The sequence below is a fragment of the Coregonus clupeaformis genome, unplaced genomic scaffold (assembly GCF_020615455.1).
Source record: "Coregonus clupeaformis isolate EN_2021a unplaced genomic scaffold, ASM2061545v1 scaf0718, whole genome shotgun sequence".
In the NCBI taxonomy this organism is placed as follows: Eukaryota; Metazoa; Chordata; class Actinopteri; order Salmoniformes; family Salmonidae; genus Coregonus; species Coregonus clupeaformis.
In genome coordinates, this window is record NW_025534173.1 from 19929 (window position 1) to 44892 (window position 24964).

At 43.6% G+C, this 24964-nt stretch overlaps 1 pseudogene; it reads right to left on the reverse strand.

Moving 5' to 3' along the window:
- Window positions 1-6696: 6696 nt before the first annotated feature.
- LOC121559378 overlaps window positions 6697-24964 on the reverse strand; it is a 56216-nt pseudogene continuing 37948 nt past the window's right edge.

The window sequence follows — 24964 nt, forward strand, 5'->3', positions numbered from 1 at the left end:
TAGCTAGGGGCCACAGGGTTGGGCCTCAGTCCTTAGAATTAGTTAACCCCTCGAGGTCTATCTCTGGTGAAGGAATCCATGGTAAGAAGTCACTGTCTACTTTCTGCCTGTGTTTTCTTGTTGCAAGGGATTGTGGGGGGAGTGGGGTGTCCGTGAGTGCATTTAGATTCAGTGCATGAACCCGCACACACACAGACATGTACACCTGCACGACCACACACTTGCAAGCAAGCATGCACACACACACACACACACACACACACACACACACACACAAACGTCGTGCTCGGTATCCTTTGATCCTGCATGTACATTAGTCATGATTGTCCACACAGTCCAGTGGTCGAGCCTCTGAGAAGAATTGTTGCCATTACTGAGTATAATTCATCATGGCCAATCTCTTTCCTCTGTGAAATCCATCACAGAGCCGGGGGGATCTCTGCTGTCATCCGCAAAGTCACAATAGTCTTTTAAGCTCTGTGGGCAGTCCTCTATCTCATAAAAACAGCCTGGGTAGTCTCTCTTCATGATTCACTAAACAAACCCTAACTCCTAGACCTAGACACTTCTTGATATCCTTCTCTTAGACCTGAATAGATGAGTAAATTGATAAAATCTCAAATTAACCTATTCCTTTGGCTACAGGTGTTTTTGTAATCTTTTTTTGCAATATTTCTCACACCAATATATATTTTTAAAATCTCCAGGATGGAAAATTTGAATGTCTTAGTGTAAAAGGCGCCGAAGTGTTGGAGAAGCTCCTAAGTCTGGAGAGCTACTGGGATGTGCATGCTTTTGTTCCAGCCCTGCACTAACACACCCGATGACACTTATTATCGTCCAGACTGCATTAGGCTGGAGCTGGAGCAAAAGCCTGCACAGTAGTTGGTATTTGATAACCTCTGATAACTCCTCTTTAGAGTAAGGGGCAATAGTTTGTTTGAGACTGTGCCACGGAAATCTCTCTGCATAGCTTTCAAATCACTCAAAGTCAAGGTCAAAGGGCACAGAACAGGGGGTCAGAGAATAATCCAGACCAGAGGGTTATTTTGTGTGACTGTCTGGAAAAGTGACTCACTGGACTGCCAGCCACATGTGACAGGACATCAGTTTGTTAGATCAAGGGGACATCCAGGGAACATAGGAGTGAGTCACCGTCTCTTTTTTCTGTCTTTCTTCACAGCTCCATGCTTTGAGGTTCATGGATGGAGACATTTGGAGAAGGACGTGACACCCGCTTACAGACAAACACACACACGCGTGACACACACATTTGTATGCAAAATGTATGCACACACACATTAACTCACACACAAAGACAAATAAAAGGAGGATATAGGGAATACAGACACTTACTGTCATCACGTACAGACATCGGACAAGTACACAGAGACAGTACAGTCAGATGGATCCTTTTGTGCTTTAACATTATGGTGTGCCGATTTGCATCAGAGAGACAACCACCATAATTTAAAATATATAACAGGTGACTTACCCAGTTGTCCTCGTCATTTGGGTACTTTGTGTAGTAAATCAGGGATGCAGAGGAGGGTAAACACATGCTAGCACTGATAGTACCTTGGTGAATACTGTTTTCACACCTATTAAAAGCAAATTAGTGATAGCACTGTTAGCACTATTAAGGCCTGTTAGTACTGTTAGCATTGTTAGTGCTGTTAGTACTGTGCATTGTTAGTGCTGTTAGTACTGTTAGCATTGTTAGCGCTGTTAGTACTGTTAGCATTGTTAGCGTTATTAGCATTGTTATAGCGCTGTTTTATATTGTTAGCACAGATAATGCTAGAACTGAGTCATAAGTAAATGCATGCGTGGAGTGTCTGAAAGTTGATGATAGCGAAAGTGGGTGGATCAACACAAGTGGGTTTATGGAAAGCAAATCAGCTAATTGATCTTGGTGTTGGCTCTGAAACCGTTTTGCGTGGCTGATTGGGCTGCCTGAAGAGTGTATAAATTGATCACGATGACTAGTGCCGTTGTTGTATGGAAGTGTCTTGCTTCCCACTGGGCAGCTGTATCAAATGTATACTTCTGGCAATAGCTTTCTTATGGCCATTTTTTGCCCTCCCATTATTTTATTTCAAGTAGGATAGCAGCTTACACAATAAATAGCTAATATTGCTAACTATCTAGATGTCACCTTGATACGGTCTGCTCAATAGGGAGGCATGAACCTTATGTACAGACACAGTGTTCTTAGCTTCCACTTACTAAGCACCTTTGTCCATAGCGGCTTCAGGAAGTAGCTACCTAAGTGTAGCCAACATCAGGTGACAGTCACAGTAAGCACACACATACAGCGCATACAAGCAACAGTACTTTTAATTTAAAAATAAACAATTGTCAGTTTTATTAACTGAAAATATACAATTATTTGTAACAGTGAAATACAATTTGGACTCATCTTCTGGCTTCAAAACAGAAGTCCAAACACTGCCAGCGGTCGCGGTAGTTGCATGGTAAGAGGCGAAAAACAACGCTCAGTCAAAACAATTCTAACCAATAACAGAGCGCTGATGTTACACTAATCGCTGTTGATCCACCCACTTTATTTGCCACGGCCACTTTCAGAAACACACCAAGTATGCAGTTACCCATACTCGCAAGAACTGTTAAAGCAGTTAGCATTAGCGTTGCTAGACGCCAGTCATCTCAACCGGGCGTTCAGTGCAGTTACCCACCTTTTCAACTACATTCCTAGTAGAAATCACCTGGTGACTACAGTTCGTAACAAGACCTTGTTGGGCAATGAGCCCCAAGAGTGCTTACAGACTGTTCCAGTATTGTAGTTACAGTGCAGGTAAGAGGAGTTCTACACTATTAATGTGTAAATTTGAATGACTGAAATGCAAGAGTGACTTCACAATATAGAGGGCTAAGGTAAAATTTCTTAGCACTTTCACGTTAAACACTTCAATGAGGGACATTTTCAGAAATTGATTTACTTAGAAAAACAAATTAGGATATTCCTATAATATTATTTGTATTACCGTTATTATTATTGTTATTATTATTATTTCATCATTATCATTATTGCATGGTTTATCACTATTATTACTGTTACTTTATTATTTATTTATTCATCATTCATTGATTATCATTTAATAATTCATGATAAAGGGTGTGTGTGTGTGTGTGTCAGTCACTGCGGGGGGCCTCCTGGAGGGCTCCTTGCTGCGTGAGGTGTGCAGTACTCGACTTTCTTGCCCAGTGTGTTTGAGACACTCAAACCAATGTTTCCAGCCTCACTCCCTTAGCATTTATGCAGTTCAACTCCACCTGAGAGAGGGAGGGAGAAGGTGGAAGGGAGAGAGAGACAGAGAGAGAGAGAGAGAGAAAGAGAGAAAGAGAGGGAGAGGTAAGAGGAAGAAGAGGAGAAGAGAATGAAAAATGAAATCTTTAAGTCAGGTGAGTCCACGAGAAAAACATATTTTACATGAACAACCTAGCTACCAACAGACAGACAAACAGACACGCAGACAGACCCACAGAAAAGCACGCAGGGAGACACACCGGGAGACACATAGACAGACCCACAGGGACACACAAGACACACAACAGACCCACAGGGACACACAGACAGACACACAGACAGACCCACAAGGACACACAGGGGAGACACACAGACCCCTGGGGGCACCCCAGACAGACCCACAGGGGTCACACAGGGAAAAATTTTACAGACCCACAGGGACACACAGACAGACCCACAGGGACACACAGGGAGACCCACAGACCCACAGGGAACATAGACCCACAGGGATACACAGACAGACCCACAGGGACACACAGGGAGACACACAGACCCACAGGGACACACAGACAGACCCACAGGGAGACACACAGACCCACAGGGACACACAGACAGACCCACCCAGGGACACACAGGGAGACACACAGACAGACTCACCCAGAAACACACAGGGAGACACACAGACAGACCCACAGGGACACACAGGGAGACACACAGACAGACCCTCTCTCTCTCTCTCTCTCTCTCTGTCTCTGAAACACAGACAGACCCACAGAGACACACAGACAGACCTACAGGTCTGTAGAGTAAGCTCTGGATAAGAGCATTTGCTAAATGACTAAAATGTAAATGTAAATGTTCACACAGGGAGACACACAGACCCCAGGGACACACAGACAGACCCACAAGGACACTACAGACAGACCCACAGGGACACACAGACAGACCCACAGGGACACACAGGGAAAGAAAGAACAGCAAGAAAAAGGGGAGAGATTAAGAAGGGGAATTGAGAGGATAAATAGCGATAAATTGACAGATAGGAAAAGGAGAGAGAGAGATGAAGAGAGAGAGGCAAGTCATCACTGGGGAGGGGGGTCATCAGACAGATAAGCGGTTTTCCTGGCTGTGATTGCACAGTTGGCCGGAGCATGAGGTTTTAAAACACAGTATTTAACAGACGCCGGCTTTCCCTAGCATACTGAAACACGCTCATTAGCTCATCTGTGGCCCCACCTAAGCCTTGGCATTAAGCTTCCCTTCATATACAGTAGAGAGGTGTGGGGAGAGTTAATACTATCTCTTACATAACTCACACACATCCCACTAGGCACAACGTCAATTCAACATCTATTTCCATGTTGGTTCAATGTAATTTTCATTGAAATGATGTGGAAGCAGCGTTGATTCAATCAGTGTGTACCCAGTGGGATGTGAGTAGTATATGTGCGCAAACAAACCTTGCGCCGTAGCTTAGCGCCCAAGTCTCAGAGAGAGTGTGTTTGGATAGTCTTCTCACGTACCTTCCCAATGACCCCCTTCTCATTCTTGCCACCCCAAACACACACACACACACACAGTCGTAACAACTGACCTGTTTGCCGGAGTTTGTCTAGGCCCCTCCTCACGTACGCCGCTATGACCACCCCCCTCCCCCCGCACACACACACACACAAACAGATCGATACGTGTTCCCTAGGCCCGGAGGGTGTGCCGGTGACAAGCGGCGGGCGACAGTGTGACGCGGCGTGGGACAAGAAAGAAAGAGGGATGAGAGAGAAACACTGATGGATGGGATGAGATGGTTGAGGGGGGGAGGACCAGGGGCGGGGCTGCATCCCCCTCCTATCTCTTTGCTCCTCCTCTTTTCTTCCTCCTTCTCCTCCTTCCTGTCACCTCTGTCTTTGCTTGCAAAATAGAGAGGAGTCCAGTCAGCCCATCAATTGCTCCCACAAATCAGAGGGGACACTGCTACTCTCTCTCCGTCTCTCCTCCTACTCTCTCTTCCTTCCATAATTACTCTTTTCCTTTCATTTTTCTGTCCCTTATCTTCTTCCTCCATCATTCTTCCTGACCTTTACAGAGAGTATTTGACACCACATTTTTCCTCCCCTCTCCATATCCATCTTATCCCTTTTCCCTCTCAGTCACTCCCCCCTTTCTCTTTTCCCCCACTTCCTCCCCTCTCGCTCTGCTCTCCCAGTATCACAGTCATTTTCCACAGTGCTAACAGATCCTAGGCCGTCGTGTATTTTGGCCATTACACCATAACAATAATAATAACAGTCATAGGGGAGGTTGGCGGGAACAGTGTGTTAGAGCGATGGCGTACCTCCCTACTCTTCTGGTGCAGTAATAACTCACAAACGTTATGGCCCCAGCGTGAGAGAGAGAGAAAGAGAAATAGAGAGAGAGAGAAAAAAAAGCATAAAAAGAGATGGAGGGAAAGAGAATAGCATGAGGGGGTGTGAGTAGAGAGAGGGATTAGAGAGAGGGCATGAGGGAGAGATTGAGTGTGCGTGTGTGTGTGTGTGCGTGCGTGCATCTGTGTGAAAGAGAGAGTGGGCATGAGATAAATAGAAAATCTGAGTTGGAGAAAGATAGATAGATAGATAGATAGATAGATAGATAGATAGAGAGAGAGAGAGAGAGAGAGAGAGAGAGAGAGAGAGAGAGAAAAAAAGGCGAGAGAGAGAGAGAGAGAGAGAGAGAGAGAGAGAGAGAGAGAGAGAGAGAGAGAGGGGGAGGCGTTGTGCTTGAGTAACCGAAAGGTCGCTGGTTCTAATCCCCGAGCCAACTAGGTGAGAAAATCTGTCGATGTGCCCTTGGGCAAGGCATGCTTAGCACTACCCCTACCCTACTGAAATGTAAATGAGAGAGAAAAAAAAAGAGCGAGGAGAGAGAGAGAGGGCACTAGGGGAGACAGTCGGGAGAAGAGAGAGACTCCAGCCTGGTCACAGGAGCCTCCCAGACGGGAGTAAAACACTTTGATCTCAAGGCCTTCCAGATCCCTACAATCCATTCTTCCCCAGCTGCCTCCTTACTGGTTCTCACCTCACCTGCCTCCTGCTGATATACAGTACACAAGCCGGGCCACGTCAGAGCCGTTTAAGTGCCTCCACAAAGCAGTGGGAATCCGGCGTGTCACCCTGTTGAGGGATTAAGGTACTCCTTTCTGTCGCTCTCGCTTTCATTTCATCCCCCCTCTTCAGTTCTTCCATCCTTTCCTTCTAATTCTTCTTCTCCTCTCTCCCTCCCTCTCTTTTACCTATGTGGCCGTCATTGCTCATCACACTGTGGCCAGCGTTGCTCCTCCTCCTCGCACCCACATATTTGTTACATTTTTCTTTAGCTATATTTCTCGCTTTCTCTACCCTCTCCTCCTTTCCTCCTCCCCCTTTCTCTTCACCTATGGAAGTCGTTGCTCATCCCCAGATGCCCTCGTAGTCCCAACGGAGATCTCCAGGGATTTTCTTCGCCAGCTGGTCGTGTGGAGACTTCATACACAAACTCCTGTAAAGGAACAGAGGTAGCAAAAAGAGAAAGATGTATTCACACTTAGCGAAAATTCCAGATTATGTTTGGCATTGAATGTGAAACATGCATTGACTTAAATTCATGTTGATGGTAGGGTCACGTAGTTATGCAGTCTTGGAAGGAGTTGGAAAATGTTTTCAAATTATGGCACATACTGTATACAGTACTCTGCATTTGGAATAAAATTATGGAATTACACTACGGTCAAAAGATTTAGGACACCACTCATTCAAGGGTTTTTTTCTTTATATTTTACTATTTTCTACATTGTAGAATAATAGTAGAGAGACATCAAAACTATGATTCGGATTGCTGCAAAGAAACCACTACTAAAGGACACCAATAAAAGAAGAGACTTGCTTGGGCCAAGAAAGCCACAAGCAATGGACATTAGACCGAGTGGAAATTTGTCCCTTTGGTCTGGAGTCCACAAATTGGAGAATGTTGGTTCCAAGCGCATGCATGTCTTTGTGAGATGCGGTGTGGGTGAGACGGATGATCTCTGCAGTGTATTTCCCAACGTAAAGCATGGAGGAGGAGGTGTTTTGGTGTTGGGGGTGCTTTTGCTGGTGATTTGTTGAGAATTCAAGGATCACTTAACCAGCATATCTGCACCACAGCATTCTGCAGCGTCATACGCCATCCCATCTGGTTTGGGCTTGGTGGGACTATCATTTGTTTTTCAACAGAACAATGACCCAACACACCTCCAGGCTGTGTAAGGGCTATTTTACCAAGAAGGAGAGCGATGGAGATGACTCGGCCTCCACAATCCCCCGACCTCAACCCAATTGAGATGGTTTGGGATGGTCGTACCGCAGAGTGAAGGAAAAGCAGCCAACAAGTGCTCAGCATATGTGGGGAACTCCTTCCACTGTTGGAAAGCATTCCAGGTGAAGCTGGTTGAGAGAATGCCAAGAGTGTGCAAAGCTGTCATCAAGGCAATGGGTGGCTATTTGATGAATCTCAAATATAAAATATTTTGATTTGTAACAGTTTTTGTTTACTACATGATTCCATATGTGTTATTTCATCGTTTTGATGTCTTCTCTATTATTCTACAATATAGGAAATAGTAAAAATAAAGAAAAACTCTTGAACGAGTAGGTGTTCTAAAACCTTTGACCGGTAGTGTTAAATGCATGGGACCATAATGTATTCACAAATGCATAAGAAGGTAGGCTATAGCTTTCCATCCCTTCCAAGGGCGTATAATTCAACAAACAACATTAGTATAATATATTATATATTTTGCACATCTAGTTGCCAAATGTGAGTCAGAGAAATGGGTTGCCAAATACAGAGGTAGATCGTAATTTGATCACACTTTTGTTGCTGAGAATGTTCCTGCACTGCAGGAATGCAAACTTGTAGGGTATTTGAGTTTTAAAAGGCTTCAAAGTTTGTGAATTCCACTTTGAAATTTCAGACTTGATTTTGCCCCTAACGAAAAAATTTATCAACCCCTACAAAAATGTTCATTAATTAGTAATCCCCATAATAATTCAAATTTCTTGTTGCTACAGGATAATTTTCCTGCTGTAGCAAACTGCTCAAATTAAGATCCTACATCGGTATGTGTTTATTGGGAGAATGCCAGATATTAGTTTACTGGAAGGAGTTGCCAGGTATTGGTTTATGTATTAGGGAGAGTGTATTGTGGTGCTCAGAGCGGGTGGAAGTACCTCATTAAACTCCCGGGATTGATTTTCTTCTTCACTGTGGTTTTTGTACTTGGACTTTTCCCCATATCAGGCTGCAGCACACTGCGAGAGAGGGGGAGAAAAGAGCGAGGGAGATATAGAGAGAAAGGGAAGGAGGGGATGAGAGGAGTGAAAGAGAATGAGGCATAATGAGAGAGAGTTAGAGGGCAAGGGAGCACAGAGGAGAAAGAGGCAAGCGAAAGCGAGATCAGAGGTGAGAGGAAGAGAGAAATACGAAGGGAGAGGAGGAGAATTAGAAAAAGAGGAAATCTTAATTAGACAGTTGACATGACGACTGAAAATGCCGCTTTTCCCCTATATTTCTGATACAGGTCTTTTATTACTTTGGAAACATCAAAGCAAATTATCTTCCATTTTGTCTTCCGCCCCGGCATGACATTAAACCTCACCGGAACGAGGGAGGAAAATAGAACAAAGAGAGACACAGCGTGTGCAAAATTCTGAAAGCGTGAGAGAAAAAAAATAGAAAGAAATTCAGAGACGAAAACTTTCATTTCATTTTTTGGGGAAAGGGCGAGAGAAATCGGTGATGAGAGAGTCAGAGACTCAAAAGCTCAAGCCAAGAGCGGGACAGACGGCTTCCCAGAAGGCCATTGGTTTTTATTGGAGGAGTCATCAGCATAAATTCAGGCGGAGAAGTCAAGATGTTCTACAGGGAGAGATATCTCACTCCCCAACGCCACCCACCTTCAGCCCAACGTGAATAACACGTACTCGCTGACAAGCTAACAGATGTGCTGCTAAGGGTTGGGGTTTGTACACAACAACAAGACAGGAGGGAGGGAGAGAGGGATGAGAGCGAGAAAGAAAGAGGCAGTATGAGAGAGTTTTCAACCAACCCAGTGAAAGAAATAAACAAATTGTGTTTGTTTGAGAAGAGGGAGAGAGGGATGTTTAGAGAAAGAAAGAGATAGAAAGATGAAAGAGGACTGGCCTCCCCTCAGAGCCTGGTTCCTCTCTAGGTTTCTTCCTAGGTTCCTGCCTTTTCTGGTGAGTTTTTCATAGCCACCGTGCTTCTACATCTGCATTGCTTGCTCTTTGAGGTTTTAGGCTGCTGATGTAAAAAGGGCTATATAAAACAAATTTGAATTTGATTGATTGATTGAGATAGAGAAAGAGAGTCATCAACCAACCCAGTGAAAGAGAGAAAGAAATTGGGTTAGAGAAAATACAAGCTAGGAGAAAAATCAAGACAGAGAGAGGGATGAAGGGAAAGAGACAAAAGAGTGAAAGAATGAGAAAAACAGCCAATTTCACACAGAGAATGAAGATAGAGAAACAGAGTGACAGTTGGATAGCGGGGAGAGGGAAGAACGAGGAGAGAGAGAGGAGCAAAACAAACCGCCCAGTTTAGGAGGCTCACACATCCACACAGCACAGGCTAAGAATGACAGTTTGCTCACTCAGCACCAGAGGAACAGACTGCAGTCCAAATAGCACCCCTAATCCCAACAGAGCCCTATGTGCCATGGTCAGTAGTGCACTATGTAGGGAATAGGCTGCCATTTGCGGGATGTAAAGAAACTGACATCCTTGTTTCAAATATATAATGTATTTTCATGGCGTCTGGTTTGAAGCAATTATGAAATGCTCTAATATCTTAGTTCATCTGTATTAACGGAGTGAGGAAAACAGAGGAAAGGCAAGTAGGCAACACACCAGCACTACTGGAGAGGTTTATATTGGTCTTAAAATGTTGATGGAGCGTTGCTCTAATATTTCAGTTGATCTGTATCCGAGAAGAGAGGAAAACAGAGGAATTTAAAAGAAGGCAGGCAACCCACCTAGAGCAACTGACCAAGAGATCAATATTGGTCTTCAAGACATTGATGGAACAGCCTCTTGGTCATTGAAACAGGGCAGAGGGGGTTGTGTGGTGATTGTGATTTTGATATACGGTTAACTGAATTGTAAAGGCCAGTAGTAGGGGGCTCAAACCATAGGAGCCAATCACATCTTGGAAAGGCTAGGAAAGGCCCCCTGGATATTTGCAATGAGAAGTTTTTTCTGCACAGAATTAAGTACAACATAATATATACACCTCTATGGTTATTATAAGAGTGCCTGAGTCAGGAATCTCCAAGTCCAAGATCTCCAGCCATACAATCTTGGATGAGCTACTGGGTGTGCAGGCTTTTTGTTCCGGCCCAGCATTTTTTTTTCAAACAGCCAATGACGATCATACTCTTGTTTGAATAACCTGTGTAGTTGCTACTGCTACTGACAGTATTGACAGCATTGATATTTACATTTACATTTAAGTCATTTAGCAGACGCTCTTATCCAGAGCGACTTACAGTTAGTGAGTGCATTCATTCTTTTTATACTGGCCCCTGTGGGAATCGAACCCACAACCCTGGCGTTGCAAACGCCCATGCTCTACTGAGCTACATGTTTGATTGACACGACTAGTGCGACATTTCCCCTGCGAGGGTATATAGGTGCCTCCAACATTTTTTCCTACTCAAGGCTCTGATGAAGGTGATTCATGCCGAAATGTAAGCCTATTGGTTTGTTTCTCCCATCAATAAATCTATTAGGATTTACCCAGCAACAGAGTGCTGCTTCTTTATTCTTTATTCTCCCGGATAGTCACCAGTTGAAGTATCCTGGGGTAAGGAATGTTTTGGAGTCAACATTGATTGTTTGAAACTGACATCCTTGTTTCACACAGCTCTGCCCCGCTCTGCCTCGTTTCTTTTTGGCTCTCGTTGAAGGCCCCTAGACATTTGTAATGAGAAGGTTATTAAGAGTCTGACTCAGGGACTCTGAGAACCCGTTTTGTCTTGCTCTTGGCTCCAGCTTTTGACTCGCTCATCGATGATTAGCATTTCTTGTTTTTGTCTCACTCCTCCTATCCCTCCTAAAAAATTAAATCAAAGTTAGGCACACCAGAAATAGTGTCATCATTGACCATTTGTCGAATGCTCTGTCTCTCGTTCTTCTCTTTCCTCACATTAGATGTGTTAGTGCTGGGTTGGAGCAAAAGCTTGCACACCAATTAGCTTTCCAGGACCAGAGTTGGAGACCCGCAGCCATAAGTTGTACTGCGTCCCAAATGGCACCCTATTCTCTATAAAGTTTACCCTATGGGCCCTGGTCAAAAGTAGTTCACTAAATAGGGAATAGGGTGCCATTTGGGATGTAACCAATGTGTAAGTTCATATGACCCCAAACTTGAACCTTGCTTTATCTCTTAACATATTTTCTGCAGGGGTATGTGAAACTGCAGACAGCACACAAATCAGCTTCCAGCTTAGTGTACTGTAGGCTATATCTGTATGTGTTGATATCACATGCACACATGCACGCGCACACACAAAGATGCACACACACACACATGCACGTGTACATACACACACGCTAAGTCCCTGACCTGCCTCTACACTCCAGCCAACTACTGCTGTGCAGGTGTGTCACACTGACCGAAGCAATGCATTCTGGGATGCCAGGGGCATAGCGGATCTTGCTTCTTGCTTCCATAAAAGTAGGTTTCAGCGATACACACACTGAGACAGAGTGAGAGAGAGAGAGTGGCATCCACACGCACCGCAGTTACTCTCCTAGCAGACAATGAGAATAAGTCTGACAGGTGACAATCACACACAGGTCGCATCCCAAATGGCACCCTATTCCCTAAAGCACTACTTTTGGTTTTCAAGCCCTATGGGCCCTGGTGAAAAATAGCACACTAAATAGGGAATAGGGTGTAATTTGGGACACATCCTGGGCCCATAGGGGCGCTCTGGGCAAAAAGTAATGCACTATTTAAGGAATAGGGTGCCATTTGGGATGCATATCTTGGCTGTGTTTCATAGCATCAATTCTGCTTAGTCACTGATCACTGACTCACTGAGCAGACTGACTGATCTATAAATCACCTTTGCCTCCTAAATACCTACTCTAACTGTAATTTGTAGATCAGTCAGTAGATCTAGATTGATACTCTCAATCACGGCCAAGGAGTCAGGGTCACAGTTTGCAAGCAAGTGCAGGGCAGCACTTATAACTGTAAAAGTTACAGAGTGCCATGAGTGGAAAATGAGGATCTCACAATTCTTATGATGATGAAACGTCAATGCTTTTAACCTAAATAAACATTATTTTTTACTTTAAGAGTGAGAGCTGCACCTTTTTCCCCTCATGTAAAACTTACATTTCAGCAGCACCTCTACTCAGTTTTGAGCACTGTGTACAGACTTAGGTTATAGAGTATGCCTTTAAACCATCATCACAAACAGTACAGGCAAATAGTTACTATCTTTGAGGAACTACAATAGAACACAGACAGGCATCACAGAACTCGCCAAAACAGGATCAACAGGACTCAATACTCAATACAACAGCAGCCGCCGTGGCAACACTCCACTGCTTCTGATACTACCGACCAGCTTGACTGAACACATTCAAACAAACACACAGAACAACTCCCCACTGTACGAGAAGAGAGACGGTGTCTCGAATGCAGCTCAGACATAATAGGCCACTAACTACACAGCAGGTGGTGAATTTCAAAGAGATTTGAGACTGAAAGAAGCGACAAGTGTTTCAAACGCAGCTCAGACATAGGCTACTAAACAACAGGCAGTGTATGCCAAGGAAATAAAAGAGAGTTGTGGCTGTACAAGAAGAGAGAGCGAGAGGGTCGAACGCAGCTCAGATATAGACCTTGCTCCTGAATAACAGGCAAGGCATCTCAAAGACAGAAATGATGAGAAACTATAAGAGAAAAGAGACTTGAAGGCAACTCAGACAGAAGCCTACTTAATCACATTGAGTGGATGTCGTGGACAAATCATTTGATTTGTAACAGTAAAACAACAGAGTGCCTTGAACGTTAACTCAGATACTAAACAACAGACACTGCACGTCAAAGACAGCAAAAGATGAGAAACTCTCAAATAAGAGAGTGCCTAAAATACGATTTGTGACTGTAAAAAAAGAGAGCTCCTTGAACGCAGCTCTGACATACTAAACAACAGATACTGCAAGTCAAAGATTTTTAAAAAGAGATTAAAGATGGAGAAAAATGTAAAAGCGGGGAAAATGAGAGAAAAACTGAGACAATCTCTCGGCTCCAGGACTCTATCGCGGGCCATACATCAAAATAGAGGCAGATAAGACACCCAGCTCTGGCTCTAAAGAACAGGAACAAATCAATGAACAGCAAAAAGTGGAGAAAAACAAAATAAGGAAAAAAAGAAAGAAAACCATCTCTTTTTGTCTGCTTACTGCTTCTCTGCTTCGTTTCTTTATCTGATTCTAGTCTGGACTGGAAGAAGTTCGCTTCACAGATCAGTAATCTCAATGGGGAGGTTGGTTGAGTAGTATGCGTTTCAGGAGTCATGAATGAGAATGAGAGTATATGTAGTCAGTGATGGACCTCTTTTTGCCCCATTGACTAACATCTTCTCTCCATCCTTTGGTGTTTAGATTGAGTTCCTACTTCCTACATATTTTCCTAAATCTCAATAGGGATGGGGAGGAGTGTATATGAGGGAGTCATGAATGAGAATGAGGATATGTGTAGTCATTAATAAACCAATTTTCCTCTCGACTAGCATCTTCTCTCCATCCTTACGCCCACTGACTTCCGAGATACAGTCACATTCCATAAGCTCAATCTCTCATATTGATTGGTGATGCATTAAACATCTCTCTGTGTGTGTGTGTGTCTCTCTCTCTCTCTCTCTCTCTCTCTACCTCTCTTCACCCTCTTTACCTCTCTCTACTCTCTCTCTACCTCTCTCTACTCTCTCTACCTCTCTCTACCTTTTGAATGCTTGGCTCTGAAAAGCCAACTGACATTTACTCTGAGGTGCTGACCTGTTGCACCCATGGCCATGTACTTTTATAATCCCTCCACCCGGCACTATATTTCTTCCTAGGTTCCTGCCTTTCTAGGGGGAGTTTCCTAGCCACTGTGCTTCTATATCTGCATTGCTTGCTGTTTGGGGTTTTAGGCTGGGTTTCTGTATAAGCACTTTGTGACATCTGCTGATGTAAAAAATTAATATATTTGATTGATTATACATTTATTATTATTTGCACCGTTGTCCAACTCATCTTGGATTGTACACTTGATCTTATACACTTGATCCCTGAATATGGGAATTCACAACAATCTTTACATTCAAGTCCCACCCTTCCTCACCACAGTTTACAAACAAGTGCAGGGGGAACCCAGAGCCCTATACTACGAATCAGAGCCCTATACTACGAATCAGAGCCCTATACTACGAATCAGAGCCCTATACTATGAATCAGAGCCCTATACTACGAATCAGAGCCCTATACTATGAATCAGAGCCCTATACTACGAATCAGAGGGGTATACTACGAATCAGAGGGGCATATTACGAATCAGAGGGGCATACTACGAAGCAAGCTAGAACTACTCAGGGTTTTCTAAAGCTAGCCAGCTTCAGTTAGCTTCACATTCCAGCTCAGGCTTAATCCATACTACGACGGTGGATATTGCTAGTTTGCCTTGCTGCTAACTCTAGCAGGCTTCTAACTGCACGTGGATAGTCGAACGCCAAACTCTTCATTGAGACAATGCTGAAACATCAATCCATGGGCGAGTCAGTGCCACATTTTCATTTGTGCCAAAATCATCTTGCAAATTCAGCAGGCTATGGTGTCAAATAGGCTTTTAGAAGTGCTGTCTTTATTTGATTACTGATCATGAATGCCATCTTTGGTGTGTTTTGGGGTGCTTATCAATGCACAAGCACCTTTTCCCTCCTCCTATCGATAAAATAATTGTATTAAGTCCTACAAAAATTTTACTGTGGGTGAAGTTTTAAATGCATTCTGTTATTGCTAAATATGTAACGTGATAGGTATTTTTAACATTAACCTTTTTTAACACACCCAAAAACAATTTATTAAAATATTTAATCAGTCATCTTCCTCAAATGAAGGGGATGATGACGCAACCTTTGCGAGAGGGAGGGAATCTGATTTCATTAGTGCTCAACTCGCAGCAAAGACACTTTATAAAATCCTGAGTAGATCATAGTATACCACTCTGTTTCAATCAAAAGCTACAGATGATGCCTGTAAAGCACCATCTCAACACAATCAACACTACAAGCTAATAGCAAGTTGGTTATTTTTTGTGAAACCATGTAGGGACGTAGAAACGGAATCTATTGACTGTTGGGGATTTTCATATTCAGGTGTGAAGTGTATGAATAATGATGATCTGTTTACACCAAGAATGTGTCCCAAATGACATCCTATTCTCTTGTTAGTGTACTACCTTTGACCAGGGCCCATAGGAAATATGGTGCCATTTGGGACTCTGGCTCAGCCTGAATGCTCTGTCAAGACATGATGCCTACAGTATATGTACAGTACAGGTTGTCATATGAATAACAATGAACCTCCTAGCTTACATAAAGCCAGCACAGTGATTCCCAATGTGCTCCTAGGAAACCTTTCACAACTGCACATTTTGGTTCCAGCCCAGAACTAGCACACCCAGCACACCCGATTCAACTAATCACAGGCTTGACGAGTAGCTGATTAGTTGAATCAGGTGTACTATTTTCCCAAACTGGAAGAGAAAATATGCAGTCCAAGGGGTATTGTAGGACCAGATTGGGAAACATTGACTATTGGCAGTGTAGACTCTAGAGAGTAATAGCAGTTGATTATTGATTTATGTTACATGTATTTATTTATGTCAGTCAGTCTCCTATGAATTTGTATGGAGCATAAGTAAGGTTTCAATGTGTCATGATTCATGAATCATGCACTAAAACAAGGTTGTGGTAGAGACTGTCAATGTGACATGTGTAGTCATTCCACATAGATATAACCAGCATCAGTGTGCTAGCTTAGCATACAGCGCTGCCTCCCTGAACCTGCCTCTGACTGGGCTTGAACCAGGGTCCTCTACCTCACCAACACACCTGACAACATACAAACCAGTTGAGCTATAGAAAAGGATCCAATTTGATAGCACCATTGGCGAGATTTCAAGCTAGCTGTGGAGTAAGCTTTCCTACTCCCTTCATCTAATAATGTCGAGAGCCTTTTCTTTTTAAGGGGGTAGATCAGTTTTATTATTGCAGATAGATTGTGGCTTCCATCAATGTAATTGTCTGCATCATTTCCAATCCCCCATATATATATATTTTTGTAAATTTATAAAATATATATATATATATATATTTTTAATATATATTTTCCTTTATTATGTTCTCCTAACCCTACCACCCCTCCCCTAATTGGAGTAAACTAATTGACAACAACACCTAGTCTTCTACTTCCAGCTTATACATACTATATATATTTTACGGACACAGTATATTTTACAATAGTTATCTTTTGTTTGTTTTTAGTCGCATCCTTCAGCTACCCTCAATCCCTCCCATCTAACTCTGAAGACCATCTTGTTTTGATTTCTATTTGCCATATATTTTTCAACTGTGCTGTTTCACAAAAGTTCTGAACCTATATACATTTTACGGACCCAGTATATTTTACATTAATTATCTTGTTATTTTTTGTCCGACCCTTCAGCTCCACTCAAGCCCTCCCATCTATCTCTGAACACCATCCAATTTAATTACTATTTGCCATATATTTGTCAACTGTGCTGTGATGTTTCACAAATGTTCTGAACCTTTCTTTTCTCATAGTTTCTAAAGATGATAAATGAAAGACAAATTTTGCTAAGAGTACTATATTATTGATCGATTGACTACGACTTTTCAAATCACCCAGCAGTGCTATCTGCAGAGTTAGCTCTAGGTAAATGTTGCAATTCTTCAGCCATTCCTGAACCTGCAACCAAAAACAAGCTACATATTGACAGAACCAAAACAAATAATCTAATGATTTTGTCTCTTCGCAGCAAAATCTGCAGAGCTGGGATGGTTGTATCCCCCATATATATAACATTCTATTGGTTTCAAGAATTGTGTATAATAATTAAAATGGAAAAACTCTACGTTTTGAATCAAGCGTTGTTTTATGTATCAGTTCATAAACCATGCGCCATGGAAACGGTACAACGAGAATCTCTTCCCAACTATTTTGCAATCTATATGGCACAGCTGTACATTTTTGGTCCTTAAATGAAACTGGTATATTTTTTTATTTATCACAATTCTCTTTAACAAATGTTAGTCTTTAATGCAGGGCTGACAGACAAGTTCCTTACTTTCCTCCTTCCACTTGCCTCTTCCATTTATGTGGTAATGCTAGAGAGCCTTTGTTGATGCCCTATATGTGCCAGCCAGCACAACAGGGATGACTGCTGACTGGCATCTAGCAACAGGACACCACAGGACATACTAATGTATAACAACCAGTAATGTGAAACGACAAGGGACAACAACAACAACCTCTCCTTCACTCCCTCCATTCGTTCCTCCATTTGTTCCATCCATCATCACATAATCATTCCGTCCTTTGTGGCTGCGTCAAGACTTACATCTTGACGAAGGGGTCAGAGTACCCATTGGAGTCCATGGCAGCGAGGTGGGCACAGCGTACGATGCCAACCAGTAGACAGCTCTTTTCTGGACTGTAGCACAGCGACACCAGGATACGACCACGCTGGGGGGAGGGGGGACACAATTAGCCGTGACACCACTACAAATTTAAACTAAACTTTATTGATAGTCAACGAACTGATTGTTCATAGATTAAAGCCAATACATATAAAGCAGACAATTAAAAACATACTACAAATAGGGTCATTTAAAATTGAAGGAACAAAAAAATATATAAAATGAATTAAAATAATAAGATTAATTTAATTGCATGTTGGGAAATCAGTGACAGGACTGTCAATAACACTGAGATTAGTACTACTACTATCATAGTGCCACCACTGTTATTACTACTACTACTACTATGGTACTAGTAGTACCACAACTAATGTTACTACTCCTGCTACTACTTTATCTACAGTATATGACAATCTCTACTATTTATGGTAATCTTCTTACCTCTTCCTCAGCCACAGGTGTTCCTTGCTCCACGGTTTCTTTGTTGATGTCTTTGTTCTGAGTGGGGAGAAGGGAGGTTGAATTCAATACACAGTTTGTAAATCAATAGAGCCCTTTGACGAACTGACGCATTCACACGCACACCCACAGACGCACACACTCTCTCTCCTTGTTTCTCTCTCACACACACACGCATATACTCCACATGCACACACACACACACACACACACACACACACATATACCTGTGTGATTCTCTCCAGACCCATTTTGAATCTCTTGCTCTCGCCTTCGCTCAGTTTCTTCAAGGCAACCCGGACCTCTCCGATAAACTCGTTACGACCGAGTCTGTCCATGTCGCACACACAAAGCCTACACACAGACAGGCATGCCACACACACACACACACACACACACACACACACACACACACACACACACACACACACACACACACACACACACACACACACACACACACACACACACACACACACACACACACACATACACACACACACACACACACACACACACAGAAAGTGAGAAACAGACACATATCCTCTCAAGAGCTAGCAGTGGGGAGTATGCTCATTTGATCTATCTGCAAACTCTGGGCACTCAAAGAAGAATAAGCCCCACTGATCTACACGTAACTCCCAAAATAATGGAAACACTTGAGTAAATGAGGTATACAAAGTATATTAAAAGCAGGTGCTTCCACACGTGTGGTTCCTGAGTTAATTAAGCAATTAACATCCCAGCATGCTTAGGCTCATGTATAAACATGCTGGACAGGCCATTATTTTGGCTACCATGGCTATGCCCCCATCGGATGACAATGCCCCATCCACATAACAGGAGTGGTCATTGAATGGTTTAATGAGCATGAAAACGATATAAACTATATGCCATGATCATGTGACCAGATCTCAACTCAAAACTTATGGGAGATTCTGGAGCGTCACCTGAGACAACATTTTTCTCCACCATAAAAAAAAATGGTGTTGCATCCCTCAAATAGAGTTCCAGACACTTTTAGAATCTATGGCAAGGTACGTTGAAGCTGTTCTGGCTCGTGGTGGCCCAATGCCCTATTAAGACACTTTATGTTGGTGTTTCCTTCATTTTGGCAGTAACCTGTAGCTATACTCTGTGCTGTACATGTCTGTCTGTGCACGCTGTGCTGTACATGTTGGTCTGTCTGCCTGCCTGCCTGCCTGTCTGTACGTCTGTCTGTCCGCTTTGTCTGTCTGTCTGTCTGTCTGTCTGTCTGTCTGTCTGTCTGTCTGTCTGTCTGTCTGTCTGTCTGTCTGTTGCCTGCCTGCCTGCCTGCCTGTCTGTCCTCTATGACTGCAGACAGACAGACAGACATACATGTCTCTGTGTGTTGCAGAACAGCTCTGCTCGGAACCTCAGTGTGAAGTGTGAAGAGAGGAGTTGAATAAGCCTACATTTTGCAAATCTTGTGTTGAAGAAATATGGTCTGCAAAAACAAAATTGAGAGTACATGTGCCTCTATAGTGCACTTGAGACGTTTTAAGAACTGAGAATGGCCTTGAGTTTGTCTCATGTCACTATGACAACTGCGGTATTCTAGTAATTTTACACGGCTGGTCGTGTTTACTCTTTCAACTACTACTACTCTACCCTCCTGCTCTCAGATGTTCTCTCACCTTCCTGCATATCCCTCTGGGCTGTAGCCTAGGTAATTGTTCTCTCTCTCTCTCTCTCCTTCTCTCTCTCTCTCTCTCTCTCTCTCTCGCTCTCTCTCTCTCTCTCTGTATTTTCCTTCCTTTTAGACCACATAATAAAATACTTCAAATGGTCTCTCTCTCTCTCTCTCTCTCTCTCTCTCTCTCTCTCTCTCTCTCTCTCTCTCTCTCTCTCTCTCTCTCTCTCTCTCTCTCTCTCTCCCTCCCTCCCTCCCTCCCTCCTCCCTCCCTCCCTCCCTCCCTCCCTCCCTCCCTGTGACAGTGGTTCCTGTTGGTTCCAGCATGTTAGTCATACCTGCCGTGTGTATGTATGTGTGTGTGTGTGTCAGGACCAGAAGGCTCTTCATGATACTCTCACAATTTCACCCCAACCGTGTTCTCTGCATCTTAATCAGTGTGAGGCACGCACTACGTCCCAAATGGCACCCTACTACCAATATAATGCATAGGGCTCTGGTCAAATGTAGTGCACCATATAGGGAATAGGGTGCCATTTGGGATGCTGACATACTGCAGGGTTGCAGTAACATGCATCTTTTCCAATTCTTATATAACGGATCAGTAACCATGTTATGTGTCATTCTATATTACATGATGGTGAGATGTCTGCATTGCACCTCAGCAGTCATGAAGAAGTGATAGAGAGATAGACAGATAGAGATATACACTGAGTATACCAAACATTAGTAACATTAGTAACCTTCCTAATATTGAGTTGGACCCTCCCACCCCCTTTTGCCCTCAGAACAGCCTCAATTCATCGGGGCATGGACTCTACAAGGTGTCGAAAGCGTTCCACAGGGATGCTGGCCCATGTTGACTCCAATGCTTCCCACAGTTGTGTCAAGTTAGTTGGATGTCCTTTGGGTGGTGGGACATTCTTGATACACACGGGAAACTGTTGAGCGTGAAAAACCCAGCAGCGTTGCAGTTCTTGACACAAACCGGTGCACCTGGCACCTGCTACCATACCCCGTTCAACAGCACTTAAATATTTTGTCTTACCCATTCATCCTCTGAATGGGACATATACATAATTCATGTCTCAATTGGCTCAAGGCTTAAATGTCCATGTCTCCTCCCCTTCATCTACACTGATTGAAGTGGATTTAACAAGTGACATCAATACGGGATCATAGCTTTCACCTGGATTCACCTGGTCAGTATATGACATGGAAAGAGCAATGTTTTGTATACTCAGTGTAGAGAGATACAGTAGGAGCTCAGTGATAGGAACATGTCGGATGGAGGTTTAAACTGAAATGTCTAACTTTGAAAGTCACTGTGCATCAAACCGATATTGAAAATATTTATTGCGCAGTTAGTGTTTTCTAATCATTTAGCCTGATATTATAAATAGCTTGTAAGCAACTTTTACGTTTGTCTGCAGCAAACAGAAGTTCCTTTTATTCATAATTTAATATGTGTCCTGGACTGGTTTGATTTATCCTGTTCAGTTGACTGGTCGGTCCATAACTCTGAGGTTTGTATCTTTGAGGTTCTACTGTTGAGAGATGGAAAAATTGATTTCTGCCATCAGACTGGCACTCTGTCGGTCTTGCCTGGGCTATGACAAGGTGTTGATGGTAGCCATGGTTTTGTCACACCGAGCCAACATACCTTTCCTACACCGCCATGGAGCTCTCCATTGACTGACAGTAGGATGCTCCAGGGTCAAGTTTCCCCTGGGTATAGATCTAGGATAAACTTCACCTCGCCCAATCCTAACCTTAACCATTAGTTAGGAGAATGCTAAACTTTTTTATCGTTAATGTCTCCCCTTTGTCAAACATTTATTTATTGCAGCCAAGAAATATGATATAAGAGGAGGACATTTACAGCACTGTTTTTCAATATTTTTGTACCTCAGAGGCAGTTACAATTGCCAAGATCCACCACTGCAGTCTACGAACAAGTACATGGGCAGCAAGTTTGGAAGAATTGAAGTTACAGCTAATGCCTTGCGCTGAAGTTATAAAACACAATACAAGTCCTGTGCTGGATGCTAAAGCACATTAGCAGATCATTCCCTCTGCTCCTATGCTACACTACAATTCCCTATCCCCATCCACTCTATGCTACATTACAATTCCCTATTCACATCCACTGCCTATGCTACGCTACAATTCCCTATTCACATCCACTGCCCTATGCTACGCTAATTCCCATTTCCCAGTCATTGTCCCCTGCTGTTCAGCCATTAGCTCTGGTTCCCCGGCTGGCCCCCATGGGGGAAAGGCTGTGTCTTGGCTGTGCTCTATGCTTGGCAGTGTACCATGCTGGGGGAAGAGTTTTGATAGCCCCCTCCTGATCTACCCTGCTGGGACTAATGGTGCTGGTCTCACGGAGGCCAAGCCAGGGGGAAGCAGCACATCAGGGTGCCCACAGACTGTGACTCACGCCCTCTCCTAACTCCTTCGGTCTGCTCTCCTCTTTCTTTCTCTCTCACTCCATCACTAGTCTTTCTCTATCTAACCCCAGTCTTTTCTCTCCATAGGCTCTCTTCAACCCATCTCTCTTCCTTTCCCTCTGCCCCTTTCTCTTTCCATCTCTCTCTCTCTCCCCTCAACTTTTTCTCTCTTTCTTGGTTCGCCCTGCATCCACTCCCCCACTCTCTATCTCTTTCTATCTCACTCTCTCTCCTTCTCGTCTGAAAATGTTCCCCCTCTCCCAAGCACTCCGCCACTTTCTCTTCGCCTGTTCCCTCTCTTTTCTCCACCTCTATCCCCTCTTTCTTGGAACCCCAATTCTCTCCTATCCTCTTCTCCCTTTCCTTTCCCCTGTCTGTCCTCATCTATCCATCTCTTTCTTGGCATCCCCTCTCTCTCTTCCCTCTTTCTTGGCATCCCCCCCCTTCCCTGGCTGTCTCCCTTCCTCTACCCCCCTTTTCTTGGCACCCCTCACTCGCTCTCCCAACTTTTATCCCCTTTCTTGGCACCCCTTCCGTTCTCTCCTTCCTTTCCTGGCTCTCCCCTAGCTTCTGTGTTGGCCTGTGTCTAGGGGCTGTCTCATTGGCTGGAGGTCAGGTGGTTCCCTGGGCATTCAGGGTCTTTCCTGAATCCTTATCTACAAAGAGATGGATGTGTGTGTGTGTGTGTGTGTGTGTGTGTGTGTGTGTGTGTGTGTGTGTGTGTGTGTGTGTGTGTGTTTGGAGGGGGGTTTTGTGTGTGTTTGTATCTGTGGGGAGTGGGGGGGGCTACATGGCCTCCTGCCCAGTGTCGCCCTTTACTGCATGCCAGAGGGTATCTGTCCAGTGTCTGCCCTTGACTGCATGCCAGAGGGCATCTGTCCAGTGCACACTCCAGACCGGATGCATTAGAGAGAGGGGTGAGAAGTGTGTGTACAGTGCCTTCAGAAAGTATTCACACACCTTTACTTTTTCTACATTTAGTTGTGTTACAAATGGATTAATACAACAAAATTGATTAAATAGGAGATTGTGTGTCACTGGCCTATACACAATATCATAATGTGAAAGTGGAATTATGTTTTAAGAAATGTTTACAAATTAAAAAGTGGCGCAGCGGTCTAAGACACTGCATCACAGTGCTAGAGGCGTCACTACAGACACTGGTTCAATCTCAGGCTGTGTCGCAGCCGGCTGCAACTGGGAGACCCATGAGGCGGCGCACAATTGGCCCAGCGTCGTCTGAGTTAGGGGAGGGTTTGGCCGGCCGGGATTCTGGTCCCATCCCGCTCTAGCGACTCCTGTTGGGGGGCTGGGCGCGATGCACGCTAACACGGTTGCCAGTTGTATGGTGTTTCCTCCGAACACATTGGTGCGGCTGGCTTCCGGGCTAAGCGAGCAGTGTGTCAAGAAGCACTGCGGCTTGACAGGGTCGTGTTTCGGAGGACTCATGGCTGTCGACCTTCGCCTCTCCTGAGTCCGTGTGGGAGTTGCAGCGATAGGGACAAGACTGTAACTACCAATTGGATATCACGAAAAAGGGGATTTTTTTTTTTTTATATATATATAAGCTGAAATGTCTTGAGTCAATAAGTATTCAACCACTTTGTTATGGCAAGCCTAAATAAGTTCAGGAGTAAAAATGTGCTTAACAAATCACATAATAAGTTGCATGGACTCACTCTGTGTGCAATAATAGTGTTTAACATTATTTTTGAATGATGACCTGCTCTCTGTACTCCACACATACAATTATCTGTAAGGTTCCTCCGTCAAGCAGTGATTGTCGAACACAGATTCAACCACAAAGACCAGGGAGGTTTTCCAATGCCTCTCAAAGAAGGGCACCTATTGGTAGATGGGTAAAAAATTTAAAAGCAAACGGTGAATATTCTTTTGGCAATGGTGAAGTTATTAATTACACTTTGGATGTGTATCAATACACCTAGTCACTAGAAAGATACAGGCGACCTTCCTAACTCAGTTGCCGGAGAGGAAGGAAACCGCTCAGGATTTCAACATGAGACCAATGGTGACATTAAAACAGTTACAGAGTTTAATGGCTGCGATAGGAGAAAACGGAGGATTGATCAACAACATTGTAGTTACTCCACAATACTAATGTAAATTACATAGTTAAAAGAAGGAAGCCTGTACAGAATAAAAATATTCAAAAACATGCTTCCTGTTTGCAATAAGGCACTGAAGTAAACCTGCAAGAAATGTAGCAAAGAAATTAACTTATGTCCTGAATACAAAGAGTTATTTTTTGGGCAAATCCAACACAACACATCACTGAGTACCACTCATATTTTCAACCATGGTGGTGGCTGCATCAT